The following is a 12,698-nucleotide window of genomic DNA, read 5'->3' on the forward strand; positions in this document are numbered from 1 at the left end:
TACCTTCGGTATTCGTCCATATTGTTAAAAACCTGGATATCCCAGTTGGCCTGGGTTCGCTTCCAGTCTGATACCGCCTTCCGTCGGATGGGGAAGTAAATGTTGGCCCCGGTCTAGCTTAGAGGATAGATCGTTGGCTCAGTCCAGGTGTAGAAGTCGTCTCCCTTGGAAAAAGCCTGTCTCGGTAGAGTCGCTGGTCGTCAATTGGACTCACAACCCAAAGGTCTTCAGTTTGAATCCCGGGTGTAAAAAAAGGTTTGGATTGTCTCACCGTTTCAAACCTTCGGACACCTAGAATTTGCGTCTTTTTTATGTTGAAATGGTTGTAACTTTTGACCCATTGACCTTTAAAAAAACTCTCTGTCTGCTGCTGCTCTGCTCTGTCTTTGACAAAGTTGCTTGGATTGGCAAGCCCAAAAACTTTCTAGAAGACAAAAAAATCCCAAAAAAAATCCTAAACAGATAAATTTTCAAAAACACTTTAATCGTGAACCACCTCAATTTTCAACCAAAAGTTGCCCCTTCCCATTTGCAACAACTTATCTGAAGACACCAAAGCTCCAGAACAGCCCCATTTTTCGGAAAATTCATTTTCTACAATATGAAATGGTATGTGCTTGGTTGATGAAAATTAATTACCTTTATTTTTCTTTTACGCAAACATTTGAATTTTTTTCTTATCGAGCACCCATCCGGCTCAACCTTGTCATGTGCCGCGAGCTGAGAGGGACTTAGACTGGTCTCAACTTATCACATTCACATTATTTTGGACATTGAACAGCTTGAATCCTACGCCCAGTTTAACTCAACCCTCTCGACGGTTCCACCGGCTCTCAGCTCCAGCGCCGACGACTTGCTGCGGGGCGTGTTGTACATGATCTCATCCCTCTGCTCCACCACCAACACGTTGTGCGGCAGCGGCTCCTTCGGGCCGATCTTGCCGTTCGGTTCCCACTGCAGTATAATCTTGACCTGGATTTCGAGCACTTCCAGGCGCAGCAGGACGTGACGGGTGATCGTGTCGAAGTACTCGTTGCACGGATCTCCGGAATGGATCATCAGTCCGTCAACGAACTTCATCGACTAGGCACGCTAACCGCGCAGCTTACCAAACAAGACCGCCTCAAAACCCTTGGCGCCGGAATCCACCGCAACAACACCGTAGCGGCACCACACACGGACAGACCTCCGATCAGCTTCTGGACGACGGCGGTCAGCTCCCGGATGCTGTGGCGCTTCTCGCCGAGCATGTTCTGGGTGCGGGTGGTTATGATGATCTCCGAACGGTTCGGGGTGACGCGAAACTCCACACCGAAGTAGCCCACCGCGGCCAGCCAGGCAGAATTCAGGATTCGGTAGACAGATTTTCTCGGTGATTCTATAAGTCGTCTCCACACTGCTCGGAGGGCCGTGCGCACGACCTGGGAAAATTGAAATAATTATTAATCACAATATTAGGTGAAACAAAACAAAAATTACCTGTGTTTGCAGTTCCGGTGGAATCTAGGAAGGTCCGGGAAAACGGATTTTTTTCTTTCCCGTTCTCTTGCCAACTTGAACTCCGTAAATGACAGATCTCTGCTGACAAAAACACAACTGTCACAACCTTGCACGCCAGTGAAAAGTGTTGCCATTCAGGGCAGAGTTTTACGAATTGTTTTTTGAAATATATTTTTCATGGTAGATTATTAAGCATTTAAATCAATTGTAAATACAATTTATTAACCAAAACAGCTCATTTATCAATTGTTTCAATATTATACATCAGTACGAGTCAAAAAATCAAACAAGAATACTTTATTATTTGATTTGATTAAAAGTGTTCAATTTAAGTCTCTGGCAACCACATTCTTGATGACAACCAACATCAGTGTGACGTATGGCTGTGTTGAAGTGTGTCTGAATACAAAAAAAACTCGCAAAAAATTCCAATTTGCATAATTCGATTCTAAATTTCGCTAAAATATCGCGTTTTGAAGTGTTTGGCCGTAATTGGCTGGTCCTACAGTGTGCAGCACGTCCAGTGATTATCGATTTATCAAGGTGAGGTGATTAAAACGGTAGTTTTGAGGCGTTTGAAAATGCGCGTATTTTTGTATGGTGAAAATTTTCTTTGCAAAAATAGGCTAAATTTTTAAAAATAAAAGCTTTTTCGAGCCTACTATAAGTTTAGCCGTTTTCCCGTGGTAGTTTTGTACGCAGTGATTATTTTTCTATATTTTTAAGCTAATCATAAGTGCGAGAAATTAACGATCTTCAGAAAAATTTCTAATTTTCACCCAATAAGGTGGATCGGGAAACAATCATCATTAACGTGGAACGGGACGGGGTTTCGCCATATATTTTTCGCCATATTTGATGATGGCCCGTTACACCTTAAGCGAGATAGGGGAAATCTACCCATTTTAATCCTAATAAGCGGTCGTGTTTGAATGATGCTGGATAATCTAGAGTCTCCCTTGAATTTTACTAAAACCAAGTATCATTTACAATGTTTTCAAAAATGAAAACATTCTCCTCGATTTCGAAAACTTTTGTTTTCGAAAGCGCAACTTTCGTTTTCGAAAACGCAACTTTTTCCGTCACACTTTTACGAAGCGTAACAACTGTCAAAACGCAGCCTAAATCAAAACGTCAACTAAAACGTCGTGACAGTTTGTTTTTTTTGTTTGTGTAAATTTTTTATTTTGTGGTTTCGGAAGAAAAAAATCGTTGCCGGTTTCCCGACAACGGGTTCCGGTGGGTGTTGGCCAAATTATGTGTAGTTCGTGTGTGCTAAGTAAAAGCAGCAACAATTGCTGCCCAAGCGTGCTGCAAACACCGCCAACAAAGTCGTTCCGGTCAACCGGGACGAGATTCAAAGTGCTTTCGGAAGTGGCGAAATCACCTGTCCGGTAAAAGTCAAGGTCGATCCGCAGCGCCAGCGTCGATTCTGACAAAAGTGATGGAAAGGATCAGTACAGGTACAGTTCAGGAATGAAAGACGGTACTTTTGCCAACGACCACCCTCGAGAAGGCGGACATCGCCGGAACCTCCTCCTCATTCTGCTCCACGGTCGCCGAGGAAGATGTTGTCCAGCGGGAGGAAATCATCAACGAGCCGTTGCCATGCTGCCGTTGATTGACGTGAAACTTGGCTTCAAGCAGAGGAGGAGAAGGAGGTTCCGGTGATGTAATCGCCACCGCTGTCCGCCTTCTCGAGGGTGGCCATTGGCAACGGTGCCGTCTTTCATCCCAGAACTGAACCTGTACTGTACCACCTCCTCCTCCTCCTCCTCCTCCTCCTCCTCCTCCTCCTCCTCCTCCTCCTCCTCCTCCTCCTCCTCCTCCCCTCCTCCTCCTCCTCCTCCTCCTCCTCCTCCTCCTCCTCCTCCTCCTCCTCCTCCTCCTCCTCCTCCTCCTCCTCCTCCTCCTCCTCCTCCTCCTCCTCCTCCTCCTCCTCCTCCTCCACCTCCTCCTCCTCCTCCTCCTCCTCCTCCTCCTCCTCCTCCTCCTCCTCCTCCTCCTCCTCCTCCTCCTCCTCCTCCTCCTCCACCTCCTCCTCCTCCTCCTCCTCCTCCCCCTCCTCCTCCTCCTCGTCCTCCTCCTCCTCCTCCTCCTCCTCCTCCTCCTCCTCCTCCTCCTCCTCCTCCTCCTCCTCCTCCTCCTCCTCCTCCTCCTCCTCCTCCTCCTCCTCCTCCTCCTCCTCCTCCTCCTCCTCCTCCTCCTCCTCCTCCTCCTCCTCCTCCTCCTCCTCCTCCTCCTCCTCCTCCTCCTCCTCCTCCTCCTCTTCCTCCAACAACGGGAGAAAGTCATCAAGGAACTGAAGGGGTCACTTTCTCTGCGCAACGCAACTGAAGCAGGTAAGTCCCTCGAGAGCTTGACAAAATTTGAAAATAATCGACCTTCATTCCGCACCAGGCAGCGACGCCAACTTCTTCACCAGATCTGCACATCTCGAATTGAACCACGACAATGAGGAAAGCGACCCGGTCAACATCATCCACGTACCAGTCTGGGTTGTTCCATGACGAGACATATCTACTGAACTCGAGCTCCTTCGGCATCCTGGAAGCGATCTCGGTCAAGCCTTTCGGTCGTGCGGAAGGCGCTGAAAATCCACACACACTTTGTAACACCCTACACCACGAAACTCTAATCTAACATTCTTCAATTCTGCAATTGTAATTTCAAAAATTCTATAATTCCAAAACCCTTCAACTCTCAAAACCTGAAAAACTTAAATTCGAAATTCTTAATTTATAAAAATTCAAATTTTCTATGATTCTTGAATCATAAAATCGTGAACATATAAAAATTCTAAAATTCTCAAATTCTCAAATTCTCAAATTCTCAAATTCTAAAATTCTAAAATTCTAAAATTCTAAAATTCTAAAATTCTAAAATTCTAAAATTCTAAAATTCTAAAATTCTAAAATTCTAAAATTCTAAAATTCTAAAATTCTAAAATTCTAAAATTCTAAAATTCTAAAATTCTAAAATTCTAAAATTCTAAAATTCTAAAATTCTAAAATTCTAAAATTCTAAAATTCTAAAATTCTAAAATTCTAAAATTCTAAAATTCTAAAATTCTAAAATTCTAAAATTCTAAAATTCTAAAATTCTAAAATTCTAAAATTCTAAAATTCTAAAATTCTAAAATTCTAAAATTCTAAAATTCTAAAATTCTAAAATTCTAAAATTCTAAAATTCTAAAATTCTAAAATTCTAAAATTCTAAAATTCTAAAATTCTAAAATTCTAAAATTCTAAAATTCTAAAATTCTAAAATTCTAAAATTCTAAAATTCTAAAATTCTAAAATTCTAAAATTCTAAAATTCTAAAATTCTAAAATTCTAAAATTCTAAAATTCTAAAATTCTAAAATTCTGAAATTCTAAAATTCTAAAATTCTAAAATTCTAAAATTCTAAAATTCTAAAATTCTAAAATTCTAAAATTCTAAAATTCTAAAATTCTAAAATTCTAAAATTCTAAAATTCTAAAATTCTAAAATTCTAAAATTCTAAAATTCTAAAATTCTAAAATTCTAAAATTCTAAAATTCTAAAATTCTAAAATTCTAAAATTCTAAAATTCTAAAATTCTAAAATTCTAAAATTCTAAAATTCTAAAATTCTAAAATTCTAAAATTCTAAAATTCTAAAATTCTAAAATTCTAAAATTCTAAAATTCTAAAATTCTAAAATTCTAAAATTCTAAAATTCTAAAATTCTAAACTTCTAAAATTCTAAAATTCTAAAATTCTAAAATTCCTAAATTCTCAAATTCCCAAATTCCTAAATTCCAAAATTCCTGAATTCTCAAATTCCTTAATTCCTTAATTCCTTAATTCCTAAATTCTAAAATTCTCCATTGATGGCTGCGAAGCCAGATATTTTCACAAATCTTTTTAGCTGGTTTAGCTAATTTTGCCACTATTCTTGGTAGGTGTTTTGGTTAGAATAGCTACTTTTTCTACTATTTTTACAAGTTTTTTTTTCAAAAGCCTCCATTGCTACCAGCAAAGCTTGCTCTATTCTGCCAGCCTTTTGGCTGATTTAGCTCGTTTCTTTTTTGTTCTTGCTACGTTTTTGGTAAGTCCAGATAATTAACGACTGTTTCAACTTGTAATTTTGAAATCATTTTCAAAAAATATATTGTATATCGCTGTTCTTTTTTGGAAGTTTGAAAGCTCGTTTCAGTGTGTGCGTGTCGTCACGAGCAGCTTTTCTGTTGTTTTCTCTATTCACCGCTTGTGGCGACACCGTACATCGCAGTTGCTGGACTTGATTAGTATTCTGACGAGAGAACGAAGTAAGAAAAACGAACAATCTGTAATTATGTTTGTAGTTACATCAAATAACAATTTTGTATAATCCTAACTAGTTTTAAACGTAACTTTGTCATCGTCATGATCAAAAATTAAATGAACTTGTCTTCGGCCTCCTGGGGCTTACAGTTTAATTATCAATTGGGTTGGCCCCTGAGCAGCGAGAGTTTTGACCAGTTGGTACGGCTCGGCGCTGATCGCTTCTTGATCGGTAAACCGTGCTGTATCCACCAGCGACTTCGTTCGGTTTGGTCGAAGGATTCAACTCGTACTGCAGCTTAATCAGGTGCATGGCCAGGGAGTAGATTGCCGCTTAGGGGTGAGCATCCGTTGAGTGGCCGGAACGATGGCGTCGAAGAAAATCTCGTAGATCGAACTATGGGCGAGAATCGTACGTATGCTCGTGCTTGAACGAATGGCAAATGTGTTGGTTTTCTTTTCCTTCCGTGAGTTGAATGTTGATATGAGCAATTCTCTACGAAATCGGTCTTTTTTCATCAATTTTAATTTTTGTATTTTTTAATCCGACTGAAACTTTTTTGGTGCCTACGGTATGCCCAAAGAAGCCATTTTGCATCATTAGTTTGTCCATATAATTTTCCATACAAATTTGGCAGCTGTCCATACAAAAATGATGTTTGAAAATTCAAAAATCTGTATCTTTTGAAGGAATTTTTTGATCGATTTGGTGTCTTCGGCAAAGTTGTAGGTATGGATATGGACTACACTGGAAAAAAATGATACACGGTAAAAAAAATTTGGTGATTTTTTTATTTAACTTTTTATCACTAAAACTTGATTTGCAAAAAAACACTATTTTTAATTTTTTTTATTTTTTTATATGTTTTAGAGGACATAAAATGCCAACTTTTCAGAAATTTTCAGGTTTTGCAAAAAATCTTTGAGCGAGTTATGAATTTTTTAATCAATACTGATTTTTTGAAAAAATCGAAATATTGGTCGCAAAAATTTTTCAACGTCATTTTTCGATGTAAAATCAAATTTGCAATCGAAAAGTACTTAAGTAAAATTTTGATAAAGTGCACCGTTTTCAAGTTAAATCCATATTTACGTAACTCTTTTGAAAATAGTCGCAGTTTTTCATTTTTTAAAATTAGTGCACATGTTTGCACACTTTTGGAAAAAATATTTTTGAAAAGCTGAGAAAATTTTCTATATTTTGCTTCTTCGGACTTTGATGATACATTCTTTAGTATCTTTAGTTGCTGAGATATTGCAATGCAAAGGTTTAAAAACAAGAAAATTAATGTTTTCTAAGTCTCACCCAAACAACCCACCATTTTCTAATGTTTCTAAACTAACGATACCTCAGCAACTAATGGTCCGATTTTCAATGTTAATATATGAAACATTTGTGAAATTTTCCGATCTTTTCGAAAACAATATTTTCAAAAATTTTAAACCAAGACTAACATTTCAAAAGGGCCAAACATTCAATATTACGCCCTTTTAAAATGTTAGTCTTGGTTTAAAATTTTTGAAAATATTGTTTTTGAAAAGATCGGAAAATTTTACAAATGTTTCATATATTAACATTGAAAATCGGACTATTAGTTGCTGACATATCGACATTTAAAAATGGTGGGCTGTTTGGATGAGACTTAGAAAACATCAATTTTCCTGTTTTTAAACCTTTGCATTGCAATATCTCAGCAACTAAAGATCGTATCAACAAAGTCCGAAGAAGCAAAATATAGAGAATTTTCTCAGCTTTTCAAAAATATTTTTTCCAAAAGTGTGCAAACATGTGCACTAATTTAAAAAAATGAAAAACTGCGACTATTTTCAAAAAAGTCACCTAAATATGGATTTATCTTGAAAACGGTGCACTTTATCAAAATTTTACTTAAGTACTTTTCGATTGCAAATTTGATTTTACATCAAAAAATGACGTTGAAAAATTTTTGCGACCAATATTTCGATTTTTTGAAAAAAATAGTATTGATTAAAAAATTCATAACTCGCTCAAAGATTTTTTGCACAACCTGGAAATTTCTGAAAAGTTGGCATTTTATGTCCTCTAAAACATATCAAAAAATAAAAAAAGTTAAAAATAGTGTTTTTTTGCAAATCAAGTTTTAGTGATAAAAAGTTAAATAAAAAAATCACCAAATTTTTTTTACCGTGTATCATTTTTTTCCGGTGTAGTCCATATCCATACCTACAACTTTGACGAAGACACCAAATCGATCAAAAAATTCCTTCAAAAGATACAGATTTTTGAATTTTCAAACATCATTTTTGTATGGACAGCTGCCAAATTTGTATGGAAAATTATATGGACAAACTAATGATGCAAAATGGCTTCTTTGGGCATACCGAAGCCACCAAAAAAGTTTCAGTCGGATTAAAAAATACAAAAAAAAATCGAATGACCGAAATTCTAGAGAACTGCTCATATAACGATCCTGATGACCACAACCGCGCTTCTATCGGAACTAATAATAATCATGCTTGACTCGAGCTTTTTCGCAATACACTTCATGATAAGCCCCACCTATAAAAGAAAACCATTGTCAAAACGTTTTGATTCAACCTCTACCTGTTTAAACTCACCTCTAAGAAAAACCGTGCTCCTTACGTCCAAAAATCTTGCCCATCTCCAACAGCGGAATGTGAAAGCGCTGAGATTTGCGCGGTTTGAACCGCTCTACGGAACATCCGTATCCTTGGTGCCGCTCTCGAGCGTGTAGATGGTCACGTTCGCGAAAAAGTGGTCATTTCAGAGAGCGCGTAGCTGCTTGCCGCGAACCGGAACCGGGCGAACCGGGTTGGTGCTGAGGTGGCACAGCGGCCCGTTCAGTGCGATGGCATCCCTTGGTGCAGAGGGCGCTGCACTTGGCCAGCGAAAAGGCGTGGACGTCTACGCCGCCGAGGATGATTGCTTCGATGATGTAGTGGGCGTACACTCGAATTTTCCGGTTGACCTTGACTTGAAACTCCTCAACGATTTCGTACAGCATCGTTTGCGGCGACAGAATGAGCTGAAACTCTTTGTTTGCTCACGAACATGGTGCGGATGCGTGTGCCCTTTTCGACGGACACGTCCAGCGCTACGAATCTCCAGCCGTTGGGTTACCCGAAGGTCTGCCGCAGGGGACTACCCCATCGTTAGACTCGAATCGTCTCGATTCGACTTTAAAAACTGTTTTTTTTTTCTGAGTTTCACTGATGCTGACGCTCGAGTTGCTGCGGAGTTCGTCCAAGGGCGGATGCCTGACGTATCGAGGACATCAGATTCCCAATGACTGTTACAGACTAGACGGAGTCCTGACGTGTCGAGGGCCTCACAAATCTAGTTGTCTGGAGCCCCGGGATGGCAACCGGAAGGATTCCTGACGTATCAAGGATATCACGTTCCTAGCATTTGGTTGATGCGGCTCAGGCTCATAAGAATTATGAGATTTTTTTTGTTTGATTTAAAAAATTACTTGCTAACTTGTCCTACCAAACTTAATTCTAACAGTGATATTCGGTGTGCAGTTTCTTAGTAGCATCCATCAGAACTTTCGCAGGCTAAGGCTTTTGGAAGGGACAAAAGCACTTGGATTGAGGTTGAGCTATGTCTGCTCTCTCCTCAATCACGGCATAAAACCCTTTTTTTTCTTTTCTTTAACGCAACAAAGATTACAAATTTTACCAGTAATACCTCTCCAACGCTGGTTAGGTTCATTGGGGAAAAATTAGCCTGTTTGTTTTGCACGTCTGCTGCTTTCCCTAGACGTGGTTACCAAGCGGGTGTTGAGTGAATATGGTAGAAATCTAAAAGTAAAAAGCGTTAGATTCACCGGCTGAAAATTTTGCAGTCTGACTGCAGTTGATGCGCGAAAAAATCTGACAAAGCCTCCCCATAAAAATTTTACAGTTCTCAAAATCGACGAAATGCTAGACTAAATCGGTCCCTACAGAGTCGGCCTATGAATTGACTGATTTAATCGATTTTAGTATTTTTTACAAAGAGGACTTAGTGAAAATTTTGGTGGCAGCTTGTTTTTCGATTGCCGGGACTCGTGGTGTAGAGGTAAGCGTGATTGCCTCTCACCCAGTCGGCCTGGGGTTGATTTTCAATTAATTCGTTTAGAGAGCAATTATTTTGGGTATGTTTTTCATAATGCAATCACTAATTGGAGAAGTTTTAGCACAGTGTTTCTCAACCTTTTTCGTTCCATTCCCCCCTTGACTAATTTTTAAGAGCCTCATTCCCCCCCCCCCTACCTCCTCCAATGATGTTAAACTTGTTGGTATCAATGCATGAATATCAAAATTTAATCAAACAAATCAAATTTTCTTACTGAGAATAAACAAATCATGTAATACATGAGAAATACTCTAAAGTATTACATAATTTCATAAACAAATGAATTATTTATTTTTAATAATCTTTTTGTTGCACTGATAATGTTTCATGCCATGAAAATTTAACAAAAAGAAACATTAAAGTTGAAACATTCTTTTCTAAAACAATTATTTCTTGTAACTTTTGATATTCATTACAGTATTCATTAAAACCTTACAAAAAATCTCAACGTTCAATTCAATAAGAAATAAAACAATTTCATTTGACAAATCTCTCTCAAAACCCCAAATAACATCTGGTGTTCTTTTTGAAATTGAAAATATCGAGAATTATTTAAAGCAAATCTGTTTTAGTATTTCAAGAACCACTCATGCATTACCTAAACCATGTTATAACTTCCAGAAGTGAAAGTGATCGCTTGAAAAAATAAAACTTTTTTATAAATTTTTGAAAAATGCCGTAAACTCAAGTAAAACTTGTTAGAAACTGTGAAAATGTACAAAAATATTTTGAATAACGTTGAAACTTGTTTGTAAACATGAAATTTACAATGAAAGCAATACATGTTTAAATAAATTCGATTTATGATACATCCTCATTCCCCCCCAAAAATGGTCAAATTCCCCCCCAGGGGGGAATTCCTCACCGGTTGAGAAACACTGGATTATTAGTTCGAGACCAAAACAAAGCCAGAGAACGTCTCGAGTCGTGTTTGATCCTGTTTGAGCCGATCAGTTCGCGGAGTTTTGTGATGTTTATGTGTGTGATTGAGTGCATTGTGAGTGCATGTGAATGCATGTGCGTGAGTGGATTAAAAGGTAGGAAGACTTTTTGCCGGTCAGCACCTGAAGGAATGTTGCAGTTGATTAGGTGAGAAGTTTTTTGTGCTGTGGGAAAGTCCCCATAGAAATTTGAGTCGATGTTCTCAACGATTTTGTCGGTTTCAGTCTGTTGAATCGACCTACTAAATCGGTCGTTTGTTTCACCGACTCTTATTGTAGCTTAACATAAGGATCGACCGACTAATCGGCAAACTAAATCGGCCGACTGCAACTAACGAAATCGATTGATTGATCGATGGATTTAAACAGCCTTGTGGATTAACCCGGCTGGCCGGATTAAGCCGGAAGTCAAGTACACAAGAGCAGACTCTTCCAGCACATTTACACCCTGTGCAGCCCCCAATTGGAAGTTGATCAGGTTTCTGAATTAAATCTATAAAACTAACCTCAATTCTTTTCGCTGTCTTTAATAATGTTAGATGTTCCGGAAACCTGCAGCAGAAACAAGAGCTGTCGTCATAAACTATTTGTCCGCATGGGCTATCTTTTGGATCTCCCAAAAGTAACGTTTATCCGGGAGACGTTTGTTCTTGCGCTTTGTATTAAAACACTTACAAACCTATACAAATAATTTAAAAAAACACGAATAATCCATCAAGATTATCATTAACTCCACTTACTGCTAAAACAGTGTTTCTCAACCGGTGAGGAATTCCCCCCTGGGGGGGAATTTGGTCGTTCTTGGGGAGGAATGAGGATGCATAGAAATCTAATGCCTTTAAACGCGTTTGTTAAAAAAATCCATATCTGACACTTTCTTTAAAAGTATCGAACTTGGAAGGATTTCAATACTGAAAATGTAATTTTGTGGATATTTTAAGCTTCTAAACAAAAGGGATTAAGATATGAAATAGAAAAGGTAACTTTTTTTCGGCCTTGGATTTTATTTCAAACAATAAGCGAATTCACATTTTTTAAAGTCTTTTTTTTCTAAAATTAGAGTTAAAAGTTAATTTTGAAGAGATTATTTGTGCACACTTCTAAACATTACCAGTTCTTTGAAAAAAATAAACTAAAAATTCTGGAAGTATTTATATCGCATTTAAAAAAAATCAATGCTTTTGTGATCTACGTCATCCCTTTCACCATATTGCATTGATTCAAAAACGAGACCTATGGATTTGTTCAAGAAGCATTGATTGAAATCAAATTGTTTAGTTTTAAAGAATTCAAATATTTTTTAAACTTGAACAGTAAAACATTCATCCGTTTTCAAATGTGATCGGTAAACATTCAGGATTAATTCCAGTACAATTTTGTTAATAGAATATTTAAGAATAATTTTTTTTAACCACGAGCTTAAATTCAAACAGGAACAGTTCATTTCATTTTATTGTTCAGTTTATTTCACAAACTATTTTTTTTTGCTTTTTAGTGAGATTTAAGACTATGAGTTTTGATTTTATTTCTAAATTCAAGGGGGGAATAAAGGTCTTGAAAATTAGTCAAGGGGGGAATGAAACGATAAAGGTTGAGAACCACTGATTTAGAGCTTGAAACTCTTCACTGATTTCCTGGCTTGAGAAATAAAGAAAAAATGGTTTTTGCTATTTAATTTCATTTTCTTATTTTATTTAAAAAAGGTGACAAAATGTAAAAAAATATCATAGAGATTATTTAGAGCTTAAAACTTTCTTATGGATATCTTGCTTGAAAAATATAGTTTTTTTTTCTGTTGAATTTAATAAAATGGCAAAGTTTCCTGAAATTAAACATATGTTTACTGATT

The 12,698-nt window shown here is 37.5% G+C and overlaps 1 protein-coding gene and 1 pseudogene across 3 annotated transcripts in view; one reads left to right on the forward strand and one right to left on the reverse strand.

The window, feature by feature from the left end:
* Positions 1-47: 47 nt before the first annotated feature.
* On the reverse strand, positions 48-8,793 carry LOC120430788 (40S ribosomal protein S3-A-like; annotated as a pseudogene).
* LOC120430791 (cadherin-23-like) overlaps positions 1,911-12,698 on the forward strand; it is a 33,707-nt gene continuing 22,919 nt past the window's right edge. Inside the window, exon 1 of one of the 3 annotated variants that reach the window (XM_039595905.2) lies at positions 1,911-2,043. The gene's annotated coding sequence lies outside the window, so the exon portion shown is untranslated. Of the gene's footprint in view, positions 2,044-10,804; positions 10,998-12,698 lie in introns of those variants that run through there. The other 2 variants (XM_039595906.2, XM_039595904.2) reach the window with 2 other exon arrangements.

This window comes from Culex pipiens, chromosome 1 (genome assembly GCF_016801865.2).
Source record: "Culex pipiens pallens isolate TS chromosome 1, TS_CPP_V2, whole genome shotgun sequence".
Classification (NCBI taxonomy): Eukaryota; Metazoa; Arthropoda; class Insecta; order Diptera; family Culicidae; genus Culex; species Culex pipiens.